Genomic DNA, 25,801 nt, shown 5'->3' on the forward strand with positions numbered 1-25,801 from the left:
TGAATTCTTCCTCTGAAAGTATAATACACTATACGTTAATTAATTGGGTTTAAATTAAGTTAAAAAAATCAGTTCTTTCAGAGCACATTTCCTTCTGGACTCTCTATTTTGCTCATTCAGCTTATGCCGGGACCACCCCCCGTGGGTCTGGTTTGTCTACCTAGGCTCCACGCCTCATCCTTGGCCCAGCATAGGGCTAGAACTCACAACCCCTGAGATCAGGACCGGAGGTGAGGTCAGGAGTCGGATGCTTAACCGACGGAGTCATCCAGGAGCCTGAGAACCACACTGCTTTATCTCTGTGACATCTTTTGAAATAGGAAAGTGCTGCGTCCCACTCTGTCATGCTTCTCCAATACTGATTTGCTGTCTGGGGTCATTTGTTGTGGGGGTTGGATGTTATGGGTTTTTTTTCCTATTTCTAACATCTGCCACCATGATTTTGATAGGAATGACTTTGAAACTGAGGGTGGCTTCAGGAACTGCGGACATTTTCACAAGATGAGGCTCCCACCCCACAAGCCCAGTACGGCCTCCCAGAGCCTGGTTTGGGTCAGTGCACAAGTCTTGTGCTCCTTTGGTTCAGTCTCATTATTTATTTTCCTTGATGCTCCTGAGAAGGGCGTCACATCCTTCATTTCCTTCCTGAGTGCTCATTGTCGGGACACAGCAAGGATACTCTGCTCTGTAGGGTCAGTTTGTGTCCCGTGACTTTTGAACTCACTCCTTAATTCTAACAGGATTTGGTGGAGGCTCTCGGGTTTCTCATTTCTAGTACCTCTTCTTCAGCATATAGGGACAGTGTGACGTCCCCCTTCCAGGTGTGGGACCTTTGTTGTTTACAGCTTAATGTCCTAGAAAGCCCCACAATTGAATCAAAACTGAGCCCAGGCCAAGGGCAGGAAGCCCATATTAGAATGAGAACAGGGCTCAATTCCCTTGAAGGCCCCATATCAAAATGTAAACAGAACTTGAGGAATTGCTTCTGCCCTTCTGGAGGTCCCCGAGTCCAGCCCTTAAAATTAAGCTAAAACCCACCTCAGGGTCCAAGTCCCTGCTCTGCTGTGTCGGGTATACTTGGATACAAGATCGAGCTTGTAAATAATCCCTCGTGTGTTTGCGTCGGAATCGGCTTTTTGGTGGTTTCTCATATTCACAATCTTGGGCACAACAGTCTGAGGTAAAAAACAAAACCAAAGAAACTCGGACACGGGCAGAGTGAAAGCAGGGTTCTGAGAGAAGCGGCAGAGACCCGGGGGCTTGGCGGATCCTTTGGTTCCTGCAGCCTGCAGACTGGGGGGCGGAATCCTCAGCCCCAGAGCCAGAGGACCCAGTGTCCCCACCCGCATCCCCCCATCAGCGCCGAGTCTCAGGGAGCAGCACAGCGCCGCCCGCTGTAGCCCAGAGATGCTGACGCCCACCCCGTCTCTGATCCCCGCAGGTGCATATCCCAGGCTGATGTGCACCTGACAATTTGCACCACATCCCATCCCCAGACCCCACACAGACCACTCGCTTCCACCAAGTTGTCAGACCACAGAGGCTGCAGAGCTTCAGCTCTGCCTGGAAAGTATGGTATAGCTTCCTTTGTACTTTGTGCTTTATTTTCATTTATTTTCTTTGATTCTTTTATATTAATTGCCTTACTTTAATTTTTATGTATGTACCTTATAAATTTCTTATTTTTACTTTCATAGTATTTTATTTGTTTCTTTTTTTAATTTTTTCAATTTATTTATGATAATCACAAACAGAAAGAGAGAGAGAGGTAGAGAGACAGGCAGAGGAAGAAGCAGGCTCCAGGCACTGGGAGCCCGATGTGGGATTTAATCCAGAGTCTACAGGATCGTGCCCTGGGCCAAAGACAGGCACTAAACCGCTGCGCCACCAGGGATCACTTTAATTGTTTCTATTTTGGGAGTTAGAATCTTTTAACAAACAGGCCAAAATAATCTGTTGTTTTTTTTGGGGGGGGGGAGGGCAGTTATTGTTTTTCTTGAATTTCATTTTCTTCCTTCTTTCTTTTCTGGAAAAAATAATGAGATGGAGAAATTCACCTCCATAAAATAACATGAGGTTCTAATCACAGCCAGGAAGATCGTCAATACACATATATGATGTCTAACTACAGTTTAAAACAATGATTATAAAGATAGCAGCTGGGCTGGATAAAGAGCACAGAAGAAAACTAGAGAAACGTTTACTGTAGAAATAAAAGAATGAAAATCTAGTCAGGCCAATGTTAAAAATGCTATAACTGAGATGCAATCCCAAGTGGAAACCTTAAAAACAAGACAGGTTATGGACCACAGAGACAGACGTAGGGAAGTCAGCCACTTATTAAAACAATAACATTCATACCATAGGAGACTCAGAAGATGAAGAGAGAGAAAAGGTGGACTTGCTTAGACATTAGAAACGACAAATTCCCACCATGTACTTCAAGGTGGATGGAACTGGAAGGTATTATGCTGAGTGAAGTAAGTCAATCGGAGGACAAACATTGTATGTTTTCATTCATTTGGCGAATATAGATAATAGTGAAAGGGAATATAAGGGAATGGAGAAGAAATGAGTGGGAAATATCAGAAAGGGAGACAGAACATAAAGACTCCTAACTCAGGGAAATGAACTAGGGGTGATGGAAGGGGAGGATGGCGGGCGGTGGGGGTGAATGGGTTATGGGCACTGAGGGGGGCACTTGACAGGATGAGCAGTGGGTGTTATTCTGTATGTTGGCAAATTGACACCAATAAAATATAAAATTATTATTAAAAATAAAGGAAGAAAGAAAGAAAGAAGAAAGAAAGAAAGAAAGAAAGAGTGGCACCTGTGTGGCTCTGTCAGTTAAGCTTTTCCCTTAGGCTCAGATCATGATCCAGGTCCCAAGGAAGGCTCCCTGTTCAGCAGGGAACCTGCTTCTCCCTCTCCCTCTGCCCCTCTCGTTCATGCTTTATCTCTCCTCTCTCTCTCAAATAAATAGAAAACATCTTTGAAAAAGAAACAAACACACAAACCCACAAGGAAGAGAAATCGCCCGTTTAGAAGAATTTCAAACAATTTGTGAAGACATTCCAGCCTCAAGTTCATGAGCATAGCTTCCCACTCTTAAGTGTGGAATACACATAGTAACTTCCTACTACAAAATATAATATGAAAAACTTAAAATATTGAAAATATAATAATAATAATAATAATTAATAATCATAATAATCAGTTTACTATGGAGAAAGCTGACAAACACTACCTCAGCAAGATGATCAGATCGATACCAAGACTGATAAATCATGTTGATAGTATCTATCCTTTATATGATATAATGAAAATGGCAGTATATCTCTGTACATAATCCACAACAACAGTTCAGTCATGAGATCAACAACAGACATGTCCCAGCTGAGGGAAATTTTACAAAATACTCTACTTCTCAAAATGTTCCAGTTCAACAACAAAGGAAAGGCTGAAAGACTGTCACAATCCAGAGGAGCCTAAGGAAACATGAGGACAAATGGAATGTGATATGAGGGATGGAAACTTAGCAAAAACTAAGGAAATCTGTATAAAGTATGGTCTTAGTTTTCGTTTTTGTTTTTGTTTTTTGTTTTTTGTTTTTGGTCTTTGTTTAAAGCGAATTTTTTAATATTGATTCATTAGCTAATATTTGTACCATACTAATATAAGATATCAACAATTGGAGAAATTGAGTGCAAGTGCATGCGAATGCTCTGTACTATCTTCTCAATTTCCCTATAAATCTTTGTTTTTTCCTAATAAATAAGATTTATTTTGAAAATTGACTTAAATGAATGAGGCTCCAAATGTGAAGACATTTTTAGAATAGTTGAATTAACTTTTGCCTTATTCTTAAAGAGTTCCTTTGATGGAAACAAAGTAAGAATTTTAGATCAGAAGGAAAGAAAAACACTTATGAACACGTATAATGTCTCCTCAACCTGAAAAGCAGGAACGGATAATAGCAAAATCAGATAAAAATACTTCTATTATAATAGACACCATATTGCAAGTGCATTTAAAATTAGCAGCGCATAACATTTATTTCCTTGACATTTGTCTTCCAAAGAGTTCACAGTGTTTCAGTGTCAGTTGAAACAGGGGAAGAATCTCATGGAAGAATCCTTCACATAATAATAGGACCATTGTTAATAATGTCTCTCAGTTCATTCCAAATCCATAAAGATGCATTTCCTGATGAGTGACTGAGCTGTGAAGAAAGAGATGAGAAACCCTCATCCCTCTGAATTACTTGTGTCAGAATATTTTCACCATATAATATCACGGATAGTAAATTATCCTTATTAACAGGAAATATGTCTCAGATTGGAATCTGAGCAATCAGATGGGCAGAGAAAAATTGCTTTGACTCGCTCTTCATCTTTTAAAGACAAAGGAGAGCTTCTCTATGTACAAAGTCAGTTGTTTCGATAGTAACTCTGAACGTGAACAGGCTTAATGACCCCATCAAAAGGCGCACGGTTTCAGACTGGATAAGAAAGCAGGACCCACCTATTTGCTGTCTACAAGAGACTCATTTTAGACAGAAGGACACCTACAATCTGAAAATAAAATGTTGGAGAACCATTTACCATTTAAATGGTGCTCAAAAGAAAACAGGGGTAGCCATCCTTATATCAGATAAACTAAAATTTAACCCAAAGAGTGTAGTGAGAGTTGAAGAGGGACACTAAGTCATACTTAAGGGATCTATTCCACAAGAGGACTTAACAATCCTCAATATAGGCCCCGAATGCGGGAGCTGCCAAATATTTAAACCAATTAATAACCAAAGTGAAGAAATACTTAGATAATAATTATCTTATACTTGGTGACTTCAATCTAGCTATTTCTACCCTTGATAGGTCTTCTAAGCACAACATCTCCAAAGAAACGAGAGCTTTAAATGATACAATGGACCAGATGGATTTCACAGATATATACAGAACTTTACATCCAAACTCAACTGAATACACATTCTTCTCAGGTGCACATGGAACTTTCTCCAGAATAAACCATATACTGGGTCACAAATAGGGTCTGAACTGATAACAAAGGATTGGGATCATCCCCTGCATATTCTGAGTCCATAATGCCTTGAAATTAGAACTAAATCACAACAAGAAGTTTGGAAGGACCTCAAACACGTCGAGGTGAAGGATCATCCTGCTAAAAGACGAAAGGGTCAACCAGGAAATTAAGGAAGAATTAAAAAGATTCATGGAAACCTATGAGAATGAACATACAAGCATTCAAAATCTTTGGGATCAGCAAAAGCAGCCTTAAGGTGGAAATACATCACAATACAAGCATCCATTCAAAAACGGGATACTACTCAAATACAAAAGCTAACGTTACACATAAAGGAGCTAGAGAAAATACAGCAGATAGATCCTACACCCAACAGAAGAATAGAGTTAATTAACATTCGAGCAGAACACAAGGAAATCAAGACCAGAAGAACTGTGGAACAGATCAACGGAACGAGGAGTTGGGTCTTTGAACGAATTAATAAGATAGATAAACCGTTAGCCAACCTTATTAAAAAGAAGAGAGAGAATATTCAAATTAATAAAATCATGAATCAGAAAGGAGTGGTCACTAGCAACACCAAGGAAATAAAACGATTTTTAAAACATACTATTGGCTATAATATTATTATATTATTGGTTATAATTATTATTATATTATTGGGTATACACCAATAAATTAGGCATTCTAGAAGAAAAGGACACATTCCTGGAAAGCCAGAAACTACCAAAAAATAGAACAGAAAGAAAGAGAAAAAAAAAAGAGGCCAATAAACAGGGAGGAAATTGAAGCAGTCATCCAAAACCTCCCAAGACACAAGAGTCCAGGGCCAAATGGCTTCCCAGGGGAATTCTATGAAACGTTTAAAGAAGAATTCATACCTATTCTACTAAAGCTGTTTGGAAAGATAGAAAGATGGAGTACTACCAAATTCGTTCCATGAAGCCAGCATCACCTTCATTCCAAAACCAGACAAAGACCCTGCCAAAAAAGGAGAATTACAGACCAATATCGCTGATGAATATGGATGCAAAAATTCTCAACAAGATCCTAGCCAATAGGATCCAACACTACATTAAGAGAATTACTCACCATGACCAAGTAGGACTTATCCCCAGGACACAAGGCTGGTTCAACACTCATAAAACAATCAATGTGATTCATCATATCGGCAAGAGAAAAACCAAGAACCATATGATCCTCCCATTAGATGCAGAGAAAGTATTTGACAAAATAGAGCATCCATTCCTGATCAAAACACTTCAGAGTGTAGGGATGGAGGGAACATTCCTCGACATCTTACAAGCCATCTATGAAAAGCCCACAGCAAATATCATGCTCAATGGGGAAGCACTGGAAGCCTTTCCCCTAAGATGAGGAACAAGACAGGGATGTCCACTCTCACCACTGCTATTCAACATAGTACTGGAATTCCTAGCCTCAACAATCAGACAACAAAAAGACATTCAGGGCATTCAAATTGGCAAAGAAGAAGTCAAACTCTCCCTCTTCACCGATGACATGATACCGTACCTAGAAAACCCAAAAGCCTCCACCCCAAGATTGCTACAACTCATACAGAATTTGGTAGCGTTGCAGGCTACAAAATCAATTGCCAGAAATCAATGGCACTTTTATACACTAACAATGAGACTGAAGAAAGAGAAATTAAGGAGTCAATCTCATTTACAATTGCACCCAAAAGCATAAGATACCTAGGAATAACCCTAACTAAGGAGGTAAATGATCTATACCCTAAAAACTATAGAACACTTCTGAAAGAAATTGAGGAAGACACAAAGAAATGGAAAAATATTCCATGCTCATGGAATGGCAGAATTAACATTGTGAAAATGTCAATGTTACCAAGGCAATGTACAGGTTTAATGCAAACCCTATCAAAATACCATGGACTTTCTTCAGAGATTTAGAACAAATTATTTTAAGATTTGTGTGGAATCGGGATCCCTGGGTGGTGCATCAGTTTGGCGCCTGCCTTTGGCCCAAGGCACGATCCTGGAGACCTGGGTTCGAATCCCATTTCAGGCTCCCGGTACATGGAGCCTGCTTCTTGCTTTGCTTGTGTCCCTGCCTCTCTCTCTCTCTCTCTCTGTGTGTGTGTGTGTGTGACTATCATAAAAAAAGACTTGTGTGGAATCAGAAAAGACCCTGAATAGCCAGGGGAATTTTAAAAAAGACAACCATATCTAGGGACATCACAATGCCAGATTTCAGGGTGTACTACAAAGCTGTGGTTCAAGACAGTGTGGTACTAGCACAAAAACAGACAAATAGATGAGTGGAACAGAAAAGAGACCCCAGGATTGGACCCTGAACTTTATGGTCAACTAATATTCGATAAAGGGGTAAAGACTATCCATTGGAAGAAAGACAGTCTCTTCAATACATGGTGCAGGGATAATGGACATCCACATGCAGAAGAATGAAACTAGACTACTCTCTTTCACCATAAACAAAGATAAACTCAAAATGGATGAAACATCTAAATGTTAGACAAGAGTCCATCAAAATCCTAGAGGAGATCAGAGGCAACATCCTTTTTGAACTTGGCCACAGTAACTTCTTGCAAGATACATCCACGGAGGCAAAAGAAACAAAAGCAAAAATGAACTATTGTGATTTCATCAAGATAAGAAGCTTTTGCACAGCAAAGGATACAGTCAACCAAACTAAAAGACAACCTACAGAATGGGAGAAGATATTTGCAAATGACGTATCAGATAAAGGGCTAGTTTCAAAGATCTATAAAGAACATCTTAAAATCAACACCAAGAGACAAACAATGCAATCATGAAATGGGCAAAGATATGAAGAGAAATCTCACAGAGGAAGACATTGACATGGCCAACATGAACATGGAAAAATGCTCTGCATTACTTGCCATCAGGGAAATACAAATCAAAACCACAATGAGAACCACCTCACACCACTGAATGGGGATAATTAACAAGGCAAGAAACAACAAATGTTGGAGAGGATGCGCAGAAAAGGGAAGACTCTTACACTGTTGGTGGGAATGTGAACTGGTGCAGCCACTATGGAAAACTGTGTGGAGGTTCCTCAAAGAGTTAAAAATAGACCTGCCCTACGACCCAGCAATTGCACTGTTGGGGATTTACCTCAAAGATTCAGATGCAATAAAACGCTGGGACACCTGCACCCTGATGTGTATAGCAGCAATGTCCACAATAGCGACACTGTGGACGGAGCCATGGTGTCCATCGAAAGATGAATGGATAAAGAAGATGTGGTTTATGTATACAATGGAATATTCCTCAGCCATTAGAAACGACAAATACCCACCATTTGCTTCAATGTGGATGGAACTGGAGGGTATTATGCTGAGTGAAGTAAGTCAATCAGAGAAGGACAAAGGTATGTTGTCATTCAATGAGTTAATATAAATAATAGTGAAAAGGAATATAAGGGAATGGAGACGAAATGTGTGGGAAATATCAGAAATGGAGACAGAACATAAAGAATCCTAACTCTGAGAAAGTAACTAGGGATGCTGGGAGGGGAGGAGGGCAGGGAGTGCGGGTGAATGGGTGACGGGCACTGAGGGGGGTTCTTGACGGGATGAGCACTGGGTGTTATTCTGTATGTTGGCGACATGAACACCAATAAAAAATAAAATTATTATTAAAAGAAGAAGAAAGAAAACAAAGAAAGAAAGAAAGAAAGAAAGAAAGAAAGAAAGAAAGGGAAAGGAAGGGAAAGGAAAGAAGGAAGGAAGGAAGGAAGGAAGGAAGGAAGGAAGGAAGGAAGGAAGGAAAGTAGAGTGGCACCTGTGTGGCTCAGTTAGTTAAGTTTCTGCCTTAGGCTCAGATCATGATCCAGGTCCCAAGGCAGGCTATCTGTTCAGCAGGAAACCTGTTTCTCCCTCTCCCTCTGCCCCTCTCGCTCATGCTTTTTCTCTCCACTCTCTCTCAAATAAATAAAAAATACATTTGAAAAAGAAACAAACCCACAAGGAAGAGAAATCTCCCATGTAGAAATATTTCAAACAATTTTTGCAGACATTCCACTGTCAAGTTCATGAGCATAGCTTCCCACTCTTATGTGTGGAATACACATAGTAACTTCCTTCTACAAAATATAATGTGAAAAACTTAAAATAATATTGATAATATAATAATAATAATTAATAATAATAATAAAGGATCAGTTTACTGCGGAGAAAGGTGACAAACACTACCTCAGCAAGATCATCAGATTGATACCAAGACTGACAAATCATGTTGATAGTATCTATCCTTTATATGATATAATGAAAATGGCAGTATATCTCTGTATATAATCTACAAAAACTGTTCAATCATGAGATAAATGAGACATGTCCCAACTGAGGGAAATTTTACAAAATACTCTACTTCTCAAAGTGTTCCAGTTCAACAACAACTAGGAAAGGCTGAAAGACTGTCACAATCCAGAGGAGCCTAAGAAAACATGAGGACAAATGGAATGTGATATGAGGGATGGTAACTTAGCAAAAACTAAGGAAATCTGAATAAAGTATGGTCTTTAGTTATTGTGACTATTTTAATATTGATACATTAGCTAATATTTGTACCGCACTAATATAAGATATCAATAATTGGAGAAATTGAGTGCAAGTGCATGTGAATGCACTGTAGTATCTTCTCAATTTCCCTATAAATCTTTGTTTTTTTCCTAATAAATAAGATTTATTTTGAAAATTGACTTAAATGAATCAGGCTCCAAGTGTGAAGACATTTTAAGAATAGTTGAATTAACTTTGCCTTATTCTTAAAGAGTTCCTTTGATGGAAACATAGTAAGAATTTTAGATCAGAAGGAAAGAAAAACACTTATGAATACGTATAATGCCTCCTCAACCTGAAAAGCAGTAAAGGATAATAAATAGCAAAAGTCAGATAAGAATACATCTAGTACAATAGACACCATATTGCAAGTGCATTTAAAATTAGCAGCGCATAACATTTATCTCCTTGACATTTGTCTTCCAAAGAGTTCAAAGTGTTTCAGTGTCAGTTGAAACAGGGGAAGAATCTCAGGGAAGAATCCTTCACATAATAATAGGACCATTGGCAATAATGTCTCTCAGTACTTTCTAAATCCATAAAGATGCATTTTCTAATGAGTGACTGAACTGTGAAGAAAAAGGTGAGAAACCCTCATCCCTCTGATCTACTTGTGTCAGAATATTTTAACCATAGTACTACGGATAGTAAATTATCCTTATTAACAGGAAATACGTCTCACATTGGAATCTGAGCAATCAGATGGGCAGAGAAAAAACACTTTGACCCGCTCCTCATCTTTTAAAGACAAAGGAGAGTTTTTCTATGTACAAAGTCAGTTGTCAAGATAGCCTTAGGAAGAAGAGTCAGCAGCATCGAATCCTGCTGCACAGCTGGGACACCCACACACCAGGTCTTCCTGATCACAATCACTGGGCCTGTCCCCCAACACAGGATGCCACGCTGAGGTCATTTGCAATTGCTCTCTTAGGAGCTCTTTGGAAGGGGGAAGGAACTAGATAGGATGGGACAGGATACATGGAGGCTGAGAAAATTAAGGCCATTCCAATTTAAATTCAGCATTAGCACACGCCCAGCCATCCCAGGCCCCTGTGAAGAAGAGATGAAATTTACATTACTTCAGTTACAGGAAAAAAACAAAAGTTGACAGCTTAATGTCTTAGAAAGCCCCACAATAGAATCAAAACAGAGCCCAGGCCAAGGGCAGGAAGCCCCTATTAGAATGAGAGCAGAGCTCAATGCCCTTGAAAGCCCCATATCAAAATGTAAGCAGAACTTGAGGAATTGCTCCAGCCCTTCTGGTGGTCCCTGAGACCAGCCCTTTAAACTAAGCTAAAACCCAACTCCCGGTCCTAGTCTCTGCTCCACTGTGTTGGGTGTACTGGGACGCAAACTCGAGTTTGGAATTCAACCCTTGTCGGTTTGCATCGGTGTCAGCTCCTTAGTGGTTTCTCGGATACGCAATCTTGGGCACAATACCCCCATGTCCCCTCCCACCTTGGCTGAACCCCTATCCCCTCCCAACCAGGTTGACGCTCCGTCACCTCCCCGCCCACAACAACTGGGCACAGGCCCTCACAAAGGACCCACGGGCACGGGGGGGGGACTCCCCCCATCCCTGGCATCCCAGAGGAAGGAAGGAGGTTTTGGCAAGACACACTCCCATGGTGACCACAGGGCTCCCTGCCCAGCACGGCAGCTCGTGACAGGTCGGGGTCTGTCCCTGACGCCTGCTCCTCCTCCCTGGTTTTCCCACAGGAAATGAAGGAGGAGGCCCTGGTCTCCTCCAGGGACATCACGCAGGTAGACCTGGACGTCAACAGGACGTTCGGCAGCCACATCATATATTAGGACTGCTAGGGGTCGGGTGAGGCTGCTGGGCCAGGGGGCTTTGGGGACCCGGGGGCTTCTGTGTAGGGAAAACGGGGCCTCTGACACCAGGGGGAGCAACAGCAGCCAACAACACACCACTCCATGGTAGGGTGATTGGGATGACCACCGTGCCCACCCCTCTGGGCCTCAGGGATGACGAAGCCACTAGGATGGGGCCTCCAGGGGTTGCCATGGGAGCTGAACACCAAAGGGGAGAGGGACAGCCCCATGAGAAGCAAGGGATAGGGTGGGAGATGTGGGGGGCAGGAACCGGACCTGGGGGCCAGGTGGCATGGCCGCGGCTGGAGCAGGATACACATCGATCCCATGAGGGTTGGATGGGTCAGAGTGACACCCACTCTCGGTGCTTTATATATTTCTAAATTCTATGCATTTCATTTGAGACAATTTGCAATTTGAAAGCATGCATATTATAATGACCCCCAGATAATGCCCCCGGTCCAGCCACGGCCCTGCACTGACCACACCGCACCCCAGGGGCAGGTGTCACAACAAACCCCAGACTGGGGTCGCCTTTAACTGTAGATGTCTCCTTGTGCATCTTAGGGGAAGGAGATACCCTGTGTGCGCAGGCCCCCCACGACATCCCCCTCATTCCCCACTCCCACTCCATCCCCCTACATCATCATCCCCAAAGGCATCCCACCTAAATGATCCCCCTCACACCCACACAGCCCCACACAATCCCTACCCACACTATACCCCAACACCATTCCCCCTCCACCATCCCCCACACTCCACCACAATCATACCCCTGCTCCCACAGGATCCACCCCCACACCATTTATCCCTAGCAACGACCTGGTGCAGATGCCCCCTGTGGGACATGCTCAGCCTCCCCGAGTTTCTCTGTATACCCTGATCCCATCAGAAGCCCAGGTGTCCCATAGAGTACCCAGGGGTTGCAGGGAGCTGTAAAGACAGGGAGCCCCCAACAGGGTGGGTGCACGTGAGTGGTGCAGAGGATCCACCGTGTCCTGTCTCCGCCCACTGTCCCTCCTGGAGGGCGGCACACCCTGCACAGGACACCAGCCCCTAACCCATAGGAACCTGGGATGACCTGGCCCTGGGCTCTGTGGGGGCTGAGTTGATTTGAGCCCTCCCCCAGGCCTAACACAAAGACTAATGGGATCCAGCCCCCCATGGCCCTGGCCAGCCCTGGATTCTGGCCCCGGGCTGAGCAAGCCGTCTCACAGCTTGATGTGGCCTCTTGGGCCCTGGGCGTACCCCACTGATCCAGGTCGCTGACCTAGGGCGCCCTTTGGATCCTGGGACACCCCAGTGTGGGGAGAGCAGGGGTAGGCTGGTGGGCCCCACCCATACTCACACCAGGAGGCAGGCTGCTCCAGGTGCTGGGGTACCTGGGAGCCCGAGGCCGGGGTCCAGCTCCCTGTGGGGACCCAGCACAGGAGCCCATGAGCTGCAGGTCCAGGTCAGCTCTGCTGTCCTCAGAACCGTCTGTCAGGCTGAAACCTCAGGACACACGCCCCCACCCGGATTCCACACATGCTCCCAGGTGGGGGACTCCAGCACATGCCCCCCCAACCCGTGTCATTCTTGCCCTCCCCTAAAGGACAGAAAGCTCTCCGTCCCTAGGGGAAGGCATGCACCCTCGGCTCTGAGCCCGTTTGCTGTAGAAAGTCAATAAAGTGTTGTGGTGCGAAAATGCACAGCCAACCCATTTATGTGTATCCCAGAACTCTGAGCAGAGGGCGTGGAGAGACCCCAAGAGAGGAGGAGGGGCTACATCCATGCCCCAAACAGCCCCTACAGTGGCGCTGCCAGTCACACCCAGCTGACATCCTCACATGCCTTCCAGGGGCTGCCAGACGCCAGGGTCAGGCACCATAGACTTTACTGGGACTCAGCCTGTGCCCAGCAGGCCAGGAGGGGCTGAGACAGAGTGACAGCCAGGGAGCCTCAGGGCACCAGTGTCTGTGGAAGAGACCTGGGTGGTCTGTGCTCTCTCTGTCCAGGGGGCCAGGGCTGGCTGGGTTCCGGGGCACTTCCTCCCCTCCCCGTATCCCCGTGCCTGTGTGCCTGGGGCACAGAGGGCCTGCGGGGTGGTAGCGTGGCCCTGGAAGGGATGTCAGGACAACAGGCCCTTGTGTTGTGCCCAAGATTGCTAATCCGAGAAACAACCAAGGAGCCCACACCAATGCAAACTCCCGAGGGTTTCTTTACAAGCTGGAGCTTGGGTCCAAGTGCACCAGACACAGAGGAGTAGGGATTTGGACCCCGAGACTAAGAGGTGTAGCAGCTTTATAGGAGCCAGTGGCACATGGGAATGCTGAAAGATGCGTAGTCATGTTTGTCCACATGCAGGTGGCTGATTGAATTACACTTTACCTTTTAGTATGGACTTGAACTGGCCTATTACTTTGGTCAGAATTGGCGCGCAGCTTTGTGTGGCACAATGCAGGGTTACATTGTGATGGCCCGATTTCAGATTAGGGTGTGCCCAGCGGCTTCAGTCGGGTGGGGCAGCACCTTAAGCCATAAGCAGGTCACGTGGGGTCATAGGGGAGATGGCAGGTGGAGCACAAAATGGAATCAGTCCTGCTCTGCTTCTCCAGGGGTAAGGGATTTTTGTTAAATTTACTGGGTCCCACACTGCAGCTCACGCACGTGGGCCACCCTCACAAGGTGTACTCGGCGTGCACACCTTGTGGTGCTAGATCTCTCACACCAGCATGTGGAGGGCACCCTCCTTGCCTTAGTGAATAGGGGCTGGGTGAGCATGGGGCTCAGCCTGAAAGCCAGACAGCACAGGGGACCGAAGAACACTAGCCCCGTCCCCACCCAGACTCCCAAACACAGGCAGTCCCAGGGCTCCCTGCCATGGGCAGCTGGCTCCTCAGGAGCTCCCGCCAGGATGGCCCCGAGGTCTAGCTCCCTGCTGGAGAGGCATCAGGGAGAAGATAAGCAGCCAGCGCATGGCAGGACCCACTTCCACACATGGGAATATGGCCAAGCCGGACCTTCCAGCTCAGCCTACCCTCCAGTGGAAAATCACTGCATGCGCGAGCCGTTGGTCTGCCATGAGAGCCTAGCTAGCCGCCCAGCGCCAGCACCAGAAATGATGTTGTGCCAACCATTTCGGCATTTGGGTGACCCAGCCAGAGGATCCAATAGCTGCACGTGATAGTGACATGTGATAGACACACACACACCTCAAAACCAACAGAAGTCGGAATCCCCCCAATGTTGTCTAACAGCAGCCGGATGGTTACATACACGACGCTGTGGTCCCCAATAGGATACATGAAAGACACAATAAACCATGACTGCAGAGGTGCTGGAGGCACAGAGATGTGCCTGCTGGGTTCCAACAAGGAGCACAGAGGGGCAGGAAGCATCCTACGGAGGGGAGGCCCCTCCTTGGAAAGACATCATGTCCCTGTGAAGGCTAGGGACGGTGAAATCTGTCTTCCGCTCCTTCAGCTTCTGGTTTACCTCCTAGATGCCATTTTCCTCAATCATAAGACCAAAAATTTATTTTATGTTTTTAAATTTCTTTTATTGGAGTCCAATTTGTATGAATTCTTGCTTCAGCAAGGGTGTCATTCAGGAGGAGAGGAGAGATAATGATTTTCCCAGACAGGCAAAACATAAAGGAGTTCATGACCACTTAACCAGTCCAGTAAGGAATTTTAAGAGGGACTCTTCTAGTGGGGGAGAAAAAGAGACCAAAAGCAACAACTCTAGAAAGGCCCAGAGTACGTCACCAGAAACACCAACTCTTCTGGTAACACAAAAGCACAAAGTTCATATCTTTGAATAATCACTCTGAGTGCAGATAGACTAAATGCTCCAATCAAAAGATATAGGGTATCAGAGTGGCTTAAAACACAGGATCTGGGATGCCTGGGTGGCTCAACGGGTTGAGCATCTGCCTTTGACTCAGGGTGTGATCCTGGAGTCTGGGATCGAGTCCCATATGGGGCTCCTGGTGGGGAGTCTGCTTCTCTCTCTCCCTAATTTTTGGCCTCTCTCTCTCTCTCTCTCATAAATAAAATCATTATTAAAAAAACAAGATCCGGGATCCCTGGGTGGCGCAGCGGTTTGGCGCCTGCCTTTGGCCCAGGGCGCGATCCTGGAGACCCGGGATCGAATCGCACGTCGGGCTCCCGGTGCATGGAGCCTGCTTCTCCCTCTGCCTGTGTCTCTGCCTCTCTCTCTCTCTCTGTGACTATCATAAATAAATTAAAAAAAAAAAACAAGATCCATCTGTATGCTGCCTACAAGATGCTCACCTTAGACCTATACACACCAGCAGATTGATAGTCAGCGAAGGGAAAATCATCTACCACGCTAATGGATATCAAACGAAAGCTGGAGGACCCATACTTATATCAGACAAACGAGATTTGAAACCAAACCCTGGGGGACACCTGGTGGATCAGTGGTTGAGCATCTGCCTTCAGCTCAGGGTGTGATCCTGGGATCCCAGGATCGAGTCCCACATCGGACTCCCTTAGGGGAGCATGCCTCTCGCTATGCCTATGTTTCTGCCTCTGCTTCTCTGTGTATCTCTCATGAAAAAATAAATAAAATATTTAAATCTCAAAAAGGAAGAAAAACACTGTAAGAAGAGATGAAGAAGAACATTATTTCATAATTAAAAAGACACTCTATCGGGGATCCCTGGGTGGCGCAGCGGTTTGGCGCCTGCCTTTGGCCCAGGGCGCGATCCTGGAGACCCGGGATCGAATCGCACGTCGGGCTCCCGGTGCATGGAGCCTGCTTCTCCCTCTGCCTGTGTCTCTGCCTCTCTCTCTCTCTGTGACTATCATAAACAAATAAAAATTAAAAAAAAAGACACTCTATCAAGATCAAACAACTAAATATTTATGCTGCCAACATGGGAGTACATAAATATAGAAACCAATTAACAACAAACATACAGGAAATCACTGGTAATAATACACTGACAGGGGATTTCAACACCCACTTATGGCAATGGACCGATCGTCTAGCAGAATCAACAAGTGAACAATAGCCTTGACACACTGGACCACAGAAACTCAACAGATATAGTCAGAATATTCGATCCGAAAGCAGAATACACATTCCTTTCAACTGCACATGGGACATTCTCCAGAACAGATAATATCAAGGCCCAGAAAACAGCTCTCAACAGGTACAACAGTTACAAGAAGGTTGATATCACACCCTGTACGTTTTTGGACCACAACGCTATGAAACTTGAAGTCGACAGTAAGAAAAAATTTGGACAGACCAAAAATATGTTGAGTTTATGATCATCCTACTAGAGAATGAATGGAGCAACCAGGAAATTAAAGAGGAAATATAAAACAAACGAAAATGAAACATGTTTCTACAAACCTCTGGGATGTAACAAAGGCAGTCCTAAGAGGGAAGTACGTAGCAATACAGGCCTACCTCAAGAAACAAGAAGTCTCCAACACACATCGTAACCCTACACCTGAAGGAGCTGAAAAAGAAATAGCAAACATAGCCTAAAGCCTACAGAAGAAGGGAAAAAATAAAAATGAGAGCAGAAATAACAATATAGGAACAACAAAACAGTAGAATGGAAAAACAAAACTGAGAGCTGGTTCTTTAAAATAATTAATAAAATGGATCAAGCTCTAGCCAGCCTTATCAACGAGAAAAGAGAAAAGACCTAAATAAATAAAATCACCAATGAGAGAAGAGAGATCAAATCAACACCAGAAAAATAAGACAATTATAAGGGAATACTATGAAAGATTATACGCAAACAAACTGGGAGACCTGAAAGAAATGGACAAATCCCTAGAAATGAGCAAATGAGCAGAACTGAAATAGGAAGAAATAGAAAGTGTGAACAGTCCCATAACTAGCAAAGGAATTGAATCAGCAAGGCACCTGTGTGCCTCAGTGGTTGAGCATCTGCTTTGGCTCAGGTCATGATCCCGGGTTCCTGGGGGATCAAGTCCCACATCAGGCTCCCCGAATGGAGCCTCGTTTTCCCTCTGCCTATAACTCTGCCTCTCTGTGTCTCGCATGAATCCATAAATAAAATCTTTAAAAATGAGAACAAATACAAAGATGTGAAAGGACCTAAATAAAATCACAAATGAGAAAAGAGAAATAACAACCAACACTAGAGAAATACAAACGATTATAAGAGAACATTATGAAAAATTATATGCCAGGAACCTAGAACCTGGAAGAAATAGATCAATTCCTGGAAATATATAACATAGCAAAAATGAAAAAGGAAGAAATAGGAAACTTGAACAGACAGATAACCAGCAAAGAAATTGAATCTGCAATCAAGAATCTCCCAACAGAAGATGCTTAGATTAATAGAACAGAATGGAAAGCCGAAACAAGATACAAACCTGTAACTCTATGATCCATTAATGGACAACAAGGCAGGAAGGAATATCCAATGGCACAAAGACAGTCTCTTCAACAAACCCTAACCCTGACCCCAGGATAAGAACAAATGGTGTTGGGAAAACCAGGCAGCCACATGCAGAAGAATGAAACTGGACCACTTTCTTACTCCATATATATAAAAAATAAATTCAAAATGGATGAAAGACCTAACTGTGAGACCTGAAACCATACAAAGAAGAAAAGATAGGCAGCAAAGTCTTTGCCATTGGCCATTGGATGTTCTTTCTAGATATGCCTCTGAGGTGAGGGAAACAAAAGCAAAAATCCTATTGGGACTTTATCAAATTGAAAAGCTTCCGCAAAGTGAAGGAAACAACCAAAGCTAAAAGGCAACATACAAAATGAAAGGAGATATTGGTAACAACACATCCACTAAAGAGTTAGTATGCAAAACACATAAAGCAAATATAAATCTCAAGATCCTAAAAACAAATTATGCAACTGGAGCTGGGCAGAAAAATGAATGGACTTTCTCTCTGAAAGACTGCCAGATGGTGACCAGACACAAGGAAAGACACTAAGCATCTCCCATCATCAAGGAAATGCAAATCAAAACCACAATGATAGTTCACCTGACAGCCGTCATAATGGCTAATATTAACAACACAAGAAAAAACAGGTTTTAGTGAGGCTATGGAGAAGGGGTCGCTCCCTTACACTCCTGGTGGGCATGCGAACAGAAGTAGCCACTGTGGAAAACAGTGTGGAGGGTCCTCTAGTAGTTAAAAATAGGTGATCCCTGGGTGGTGCAGTGGTTTGGTGCCTGTCTTTGGCCAAGGGCATGATCCTGGAGACCTGAGATCGAATCCCACATTGGGCTCCCGGTGCATGGAGCCTGCTTCTCCCTCTGCCTGTGTCTCTGCCTCTCTCTCTGTGACTATCATAAAAAATTAAAAAAAAAATTTAAAAATAGAGCTAACCTACGATTCCAAATTTGCAGAGCTAGTTATTTACCCTGAGGACACAAAAGTACTTTAGTAGATTCGAGGGGGACACGCAGCCCAGTATTTCTAGCAGCGTTATCACCAACAGCCAAACTGTGGATAGAGCCCTACGTCCATCGACAGATGAACGGGCAGAGACAATGTGGTAAATATACACACTGCGACATCACTCGGTCATCAGAAGAGATGAAATGAAGCCATTTACAATGATGTGGAAGGAGTGGAAAGGATTTATGCTAAATGAACTCAGTCAGAGAAAGACAGATACCAAATACCATATAATTGCATTCACAGGTGAATTTTAAGAAACCAAACAAACTGACAAAGGGGCTCAGGGGGGGATGAGAGAAGCAAGCCAAGATACCCACTCTTTTTTTTTTAATTTTTATTTATTTATGATAGTCACAGAGAGAGAGAGAGAGAGAGAGAGAGAGAGAGAGGCAGAGACACAGGCAGAGGGAGAAGCAGGCTCCATGCACCGGGAGCCCGATGTGGGATTCGATCCCGGGTCTCCAGGATCGCGCCCTGGGCCAAAGGCAGGCGCCAAACCGTTGCGCCACCCAGGGATCCCAAGATACCCACTCTTAACCACAGAGAATAAACTAATAAATACCAGAGGAAGGTGGGGGGATGGGGAATAAGGGGATGGGGACAGTGGAGAGCACCTGTGACCAGTACCAGGCGTTGTATCCAAGTGTTGAATCACTAAGTGGTAAACCTGAAACTATATCATACTGTGTTTACAAACAGGAATTCAAGTAAAACTTTAAAATAATAATTGTTAGTATTGATGAAACATGTGCGCACTAGAGAAAAAATCAGAAAGGCAACTAAAAATCCAAATAAAGAGTATTTAGAGCCACAAATCCCCTCCTTAGGTCAGCTTGGAAGAAGCCTGTCATGTCTATTCTGACCCCATCAGAAGCCTGGATTTTGAGTCTCTGGGAGGCCACTAATTTGGTGGAGTCAGGCTATCTTTGAACCCAAAACCTAAATAGAGTGCATAAAACTCAACGGCCCAAGATACTAGGAGTCCCAGTGCAGGCACATGCCAGGACCCAAACTCTAACCATACACAGACATAACCCTAACCCTACACTTAATCCTAATGTTAAACTAACCCTTAAACAAGACCCATCACTAATCGACAACCAAACACAAACCCCAAGACCAAAACACATTCAGTGAACCTTCCTGCCAACCCTCACCCTAACTCCTAAACCTATTCGAAACCCTTATCCCTGACCCCTGTTTTAAATCTAACCCTAACCTCTAACCCTAACCTTAACTTAATGTACTCAAATCCTATTCCTGACCTTAACCTGTACCCTAACCCTAACCCTCTAATACTAATCCTATCTCATACCCCAAATGGTACTCTAACTTGTACCCTAAAACTAACTCCTAAACCACTCCCTAAACCTATTTCTTACCCTTTTAAAAAACCGTAACCTGACCCTGACCTGACCCTAATCCCTAACTAAACACTAACCCTAACCCTAGCCCTAACACCTATCCTAAACCTAATCCTCGCCCTAACCTTAAACCTAGCCCTAACTTTTACCCTAACGCCTCACACTTACCCCTAACCGTAACTCACACCCTAACCCCTAACCCTCAATGCAAACCTAAGCCCAACCCTAACTGTAACCATAACCCTAACCCCACCTCCCAACCTCCTGTCCTAATCCCTAAAGCCTAAACCCTAAACCTAACTCTAAATCCTGTCACTAACCCTAACCCTGTTCCCTAATCCCTAACCCCCATCCTAACTCCTAACCACTGACTCTTACCCTTATCCCTCACCCTAACCTGTATTCCGTAACCATAAGCTTAATCACAAACACCTAACATCTAACCTAAGCCTAACCACCAACTGCCTCCCCTCCCCTGACCTTACCATTCATTCTACCCATTCACTTACCCTGTGGTTCTGAGTAGTCCCTTCTGATGTGGACGTGACCCCCAACAACGCCTCCAGGATCCTCCAGGGGGACCTGAGGAAGCAGGGCTCCTGTGAGTGCGGACGTGGCCCCAATTGTTCCTTAGTCATAGTCAGCGGGTCCTGAGGACGCTGGGTCTCCTGTCACTGTGAACAATGCTTCACATCGTCTGGAAGTCTCACAGCAGGTCCTCAGGTGGCCCGGGGCTCCTGTCAGCCTGAACATGGCCACACGTCCCCCAGAAAACTCACCACACGTCCTGAGGAGCTGTGGGCTCCTGTCAGCATAGACGTAGCCCCATATTTCCCGAAGCCAAAGTGCATGTCCTGAGGAGGACGGGGGTCCTGTCAGTGTTGAGGTGGCCTAACATGTTCCTCAAGCCTCACCATAAGACCTGAGGATGCTGGGGGCTCCTGTCAGCATAGATGTGACCCCAAATCTTCTCAAACCTTCACAGTGGGTCCTGAGGAAGCTGGAGACTCCTGTCAGTGTGGATGCGGCACCCACATTTTTCTTAGGCCTCACCACAGTCCCTGACAAGGCGGGGGTCTTCTGTCTGCATGGACGCATCCCATATTTCCCCAAGTCAACACCAGGGGTCCTAAGGATTCAGCATCCTGTTGTGTCGATGTCACACAATGTCCTCCCGAAGTGTTACCGAGGGTTCTGAGGAGGCCGGGGCTCCTGCCACCATTAACGCGGCCCGCAGCTTCCAGAAGCCTCAACTTATGTCCTGAGGTGGCCCAGGGGCTCCTGTCAGCGTGGATGCGGGCCCACATCTTCCTGAAGCCGCCCTGTGGGTCCTGAGGAGGCCCAGGGTCTCCTTTCAGCATGGATGCGAGCCCACAATTTCCTGAAGCTGCGGCTCATCAGCGTGGACGTGTCCCCACGTCCTCCTCAGGCCTCCCCAGCACAGGCTGACTCCTGTTAGTGCAGGCAGAGGAGGCCTACTGCACATTCATGTCCGCTGGGTGGGGCCTGGGCTCGGGTGCCCCCTGCAGGACGCTCAGGCGCTGCAGGAGGCTGTGCAGAAGGCAGTGGCGCTCCAGGGGCCACACCTGCCTCCTTCCAGGCTCCTGCTGTGGCCTGTTAGCTTTGGAAACGTCTCACTGAAACGGAACCCAACACCTGGCTTCCACAGAAATACTTAAGGACAAGGAATTGGAGCCCACAGGACGTGAAATGAAATGTGGACCAGAGTTTTACCACATCCCGCAAAACCCACTCAACCCTCTTCCACTGTGGGCGGGATTGTGGGCTGGTGCAGCCACCCTGGAAACAGTGTGGAGGCTCTGCAGGGCGACTCTATTTGTAACATCCTGAGAACAGCAGGTTAACGGCCTGATTTCACTCCAAAGGTACAGATGCAGTGAGACTTGGGACACCTGCACCCCAATGTACACAGCAGCCGGGTCCACAGTAGCCACACTGTGGGAGGAGCCTCGGTGCCCTGTGGCAGATGATGGATAAAAAGAATGGGAGATAGATGATGGTCATAGAGAGAGGAATGGAACTCAGGAATTTCCTTAGAGAAGGAAATATTGCCATTTTCAATGACGTGGATAGAACTAGAGGGATCATGTTAAATGAAATAAGTCAGTCAGGAAAGAGAATTACCGTGTGGTGTCATTCATAGGTGGAATTAAAAAGCAAAGCATATAACAACTGTGAAGGGAAGGAAAAAGAAATAAGATGAAAACAGTTGCAGGAAATACAGATTATTTTTTTAATTTTTATTTATTTATGATATTCACAGAGAGAGAAAGAGAGAGAGGCAGAGACATAGGCAGAGGGAGAAGCAGGCTCCATGCACCGGGAGCCCGATGTGGAATTCGATCCCAGGTCTCCAGGATCGCGCCCTTGGCCAAAGGCAGGCGCCAAACCGCTGCGCCACCCAGGGATCCCCGAAATACAGACTCTTAATGATAGGAAACAAACTGATGGTCGTTGGAGGCGGGGAGGTTAACAGGGGACCTCCATGAAGGAGGTCACATGATGTCACGAGCACTGCTGTTATCTCCAACTGGTGAATCCCTGATTCTTCCTCTGAAAGTATAATACACTATCCGTTAATTAATTGGGTTTAAATTAAATTAAGTTAAAAAAATCCGTTGTATCAGAGCACATTTCCTTCTGGACTCTCTGTTTTGCTCCTTCAGCTTATGCCGGAACCACCCCCAATGGGACTGGTTTGCCTAAGTAGGCTCCACGCACCGTCCATGGCCCAGCCCAGGGCTAGAACTCACGACCCCTGAGATCAGTACCGGAGGTGAGGTCAGGAGTCAGATGCTTAACCAACGGAGCCAGCTAGGGGCCTGAGAACCACACTGCTTTATACTTTGTGTCTGTGACATCGTTTGAAATAGGAAAGTGCTACGTCCCACTCTCTCCTGCTCCTCCAGTACTGATTTGCTGTCCGGGGTCATTTGTGAGGGCAGATTGATGTTATAGTTTTTTTTCCTATTTCTAAGATATGCCACCATGATTTTGATAGGAATGACTTTGAAACTGAGGGTGGCATCAGGAACTGCGGACATTTTCACAAGATGAAGCTCCCACCCCTCGAACCCAGGACGGCCTCCCAGAACAGAGCCTTGTATGGCTCAGTGAACAAGTCTTGTGCTCCTATGTTTCAGTCTCATGATTTATTCTCCTTGATGCTTCTGAGAAGGGAGTCACGTCCTTCCTTTCCTTCCTGAGTGCTCATTGTCGGGACAGAGCAAGGCTACTCTGCTCTGTAGGGTCAGTTTGTGTCCCGTGCCTTTACTGAACTCACTCCTTAGTTCTAACAGGTTTTGGTGGAGGCTCCTGGGTTTCCTGTTTCCAGTACCGCGTATTCAGCATATAGGGACAGTGTGACGTCCCACTTCCAAGTGTGGAACCATTTCTGTTTACAGCTTAATGTCCTAGAAAGCCCCACAATAGAATCAAAACTGAGCCCAGGCCAAGGGCAGGAAGCCCCTATTAGAATGAGAACAGAGCTCAATGCCCTTGAATGCCCCATATCAAAATGTACACAGAACTTGAGGAATTGCTCTAGCCCTTCTGGAGGTCCCCGAGACAAGCCCTTAAACCTACGCAAAAACTCACCTCGGGGTCGAAGTCCCTGCTCCGCACTGTCAGCTATACTTGGACACAAGCTCGAGCTTGTAAATAAACCCTCGTGTGTTTGCTTCGGTGTGGGCTTCTCCATGGTTTTTCGGATTCGCAATCTTGGGCACAACAGTCTGAGATAAAAAAACAAAACCAAAAGCATTTCAGACGTGGGCAAAGTGAAAGCAGGGTTCTGAGAGATGCGCTTGGGGGCTCTTCTGTGGAGGGCTTGCAGACTGGGGGGTGGGATGCTTAGCCCCAGAACCAGAGGACCCAGTGTCCCCTCCCAAATCACGCCAAACAGCTCCAATCTCAGGGAGCACCACTGCACCACCTGCTGGAGGCTAGAGGCGCTGAAGACCACCCCACCCCTGACCCCGCAGGTGCATCTCCCAGGCAGATGTGCACCTGACAATCAGCACCATGGGCCATCCCCAGACCCCACACAGACCATTCGCTGCCACCAGGTTGTCAGACCCAAGAGGCTGCAGAGCTTCAGCGCTGCCTGGAAAGTAGGGTCTAGCTTCCTTTGTATTTTGTGCTTTATTTTCATTTATTTCCTTTGATTCTATTTTATTAATTGCCTTATTTTATTTTTTATGTATGTACCTTATATATTTCTTATTTTTACTTTCATGGAACATTAACTGTGTTTGTTATTTTGGGATTTAGAATCTTTTTACAAGGAGGCCAAAATAATCTAGTGGTTTTTTTGGGGGAGGGCAGTTGTTATTGTTTTTCTTGGTTTTTCTTTTTCTTCCTACTTTCTTTTCTGGAAAATATAATGAGATCGAGAAATTCACCTCCATAAAATAACATGAGGTAGTATTCACAGCCAGGAAGTCCATCAAAACATATATATGATGTCTAAATACAGTTTAAAACAATGATTATAAAGATAGCAGCTGGGCTGGAAAAAGAGAACATAAGAAAACTAGAGAATCCCTTACTGTAGAAATAAAAGAACTAAAATTTAGTCAGGCGAATGTTAAAAATGGTATAACTGAGATGCAGTCCCAAGTGGAAGCCTTAAAAACAAAGAAAGTTATGGACCACAGAGGCAGATTTAGGGAACTCAGCCACTTATTAAAACAATAACATTCATATCATAGGAGACTCAGAAGATGAAGGGAGAGAAAAGCTGGGCCTTACTCATCCAATAGAAACGACAAATACCCACCATTGCTTCAATGTGGATGTAACTGGAAGGTATTATGCTGAGTGAAGTAAGTCAATCAGAGAAGGACAAACATTGTATGTTCTCATTCACTTGGGGAATATAAATAATAGTGAAAGGGAATATAGGGGAAGGGAGAAGAAATGTGTGGGAAATATCAGAAAGGGAGACAGAACATAAAGACTCCTAACTCTAGGAAAATAACTAGGGGTGATGGAAGGGGAGGAGGTCAGGGATCTGTATGAATGGGTGACGGGCACTGAGGGGGGCACTTGACGCGATGAGCACTGAGTGTTATTCTGTATGTTGTCAAATTGAACACCAATAAAAAGTGAATATACTATTTAAAAAAAAAGAAAGAGGGAAAGAAAGAAATAGTGGCACCTTGGTGGCTCAGTCAGTTAAGCTTCTGCCTTAAGTCAGATCATGATCCAGGTCCCAAGGAGGCTCCGTTTTCAGCAGGGAACCTGCTTCTCCCTCTCCCTCTGCCCCTCTCACTCATGGTTTTTCTATCCTCTCTCTCTCAAATAAATAAATAACATCTTTGAAAAAGAAACTAAAAAAAACAAAGCCACAAGAAGAGAAATCTCCCATGTAGAAGAATTTCAAACAATTTGTGCAGACATTCCACCCTAAAGTTGATGAGCATAGCTTCCCACTCTTACGTGTGGAATACACATAGTAAGTTCCTTCTACAAAATATATTATGAAAAACTTAAAATAATAATGATAATATAATAATAATAAT

General features: G+C 44.9%; 1 long non-coding RNA gene across 1 annotated transcript; it reads right to left on the reverse strand.

Annotated features, from left to right (window-relative positions):
* Positions 1 to 1,138: 1,138 nt before the first annotated feature.
* On the reverse strand, positions 1,139 to 24,009 carry LOC140625627 (uncharacterized). The gene is made up of 3 exons (XR_012024974.1): positions 23,874 to 24,009; positions 20,765 to 20,837; positions 1,139 to 1,175 (listed from the first exon to the last, which is right to left on the reverse strand). It is a non-coding gene; the product is annotated as an uncharacterized lncRNA (long non-coding RNA).
* Between the last annotated feature and the right edge of the window lie 1,792 nt (positions 24,010 to 25,801).

The sequence above is a fragment of the Canis lupus genome, chromosome 36 (genome assembly GCF_048164855.1).
Source record: "Canis lupus baileyi chromosome 36, mCanLup2.hap1, whole genome shotgun sequence".
Classification (NCBI taxonomy): domain Eukaryota; kingdom Metazoa; phylum Chordata; class Mammalia; order Carnivora; family Canidae; genus Canis; species Canis lupus.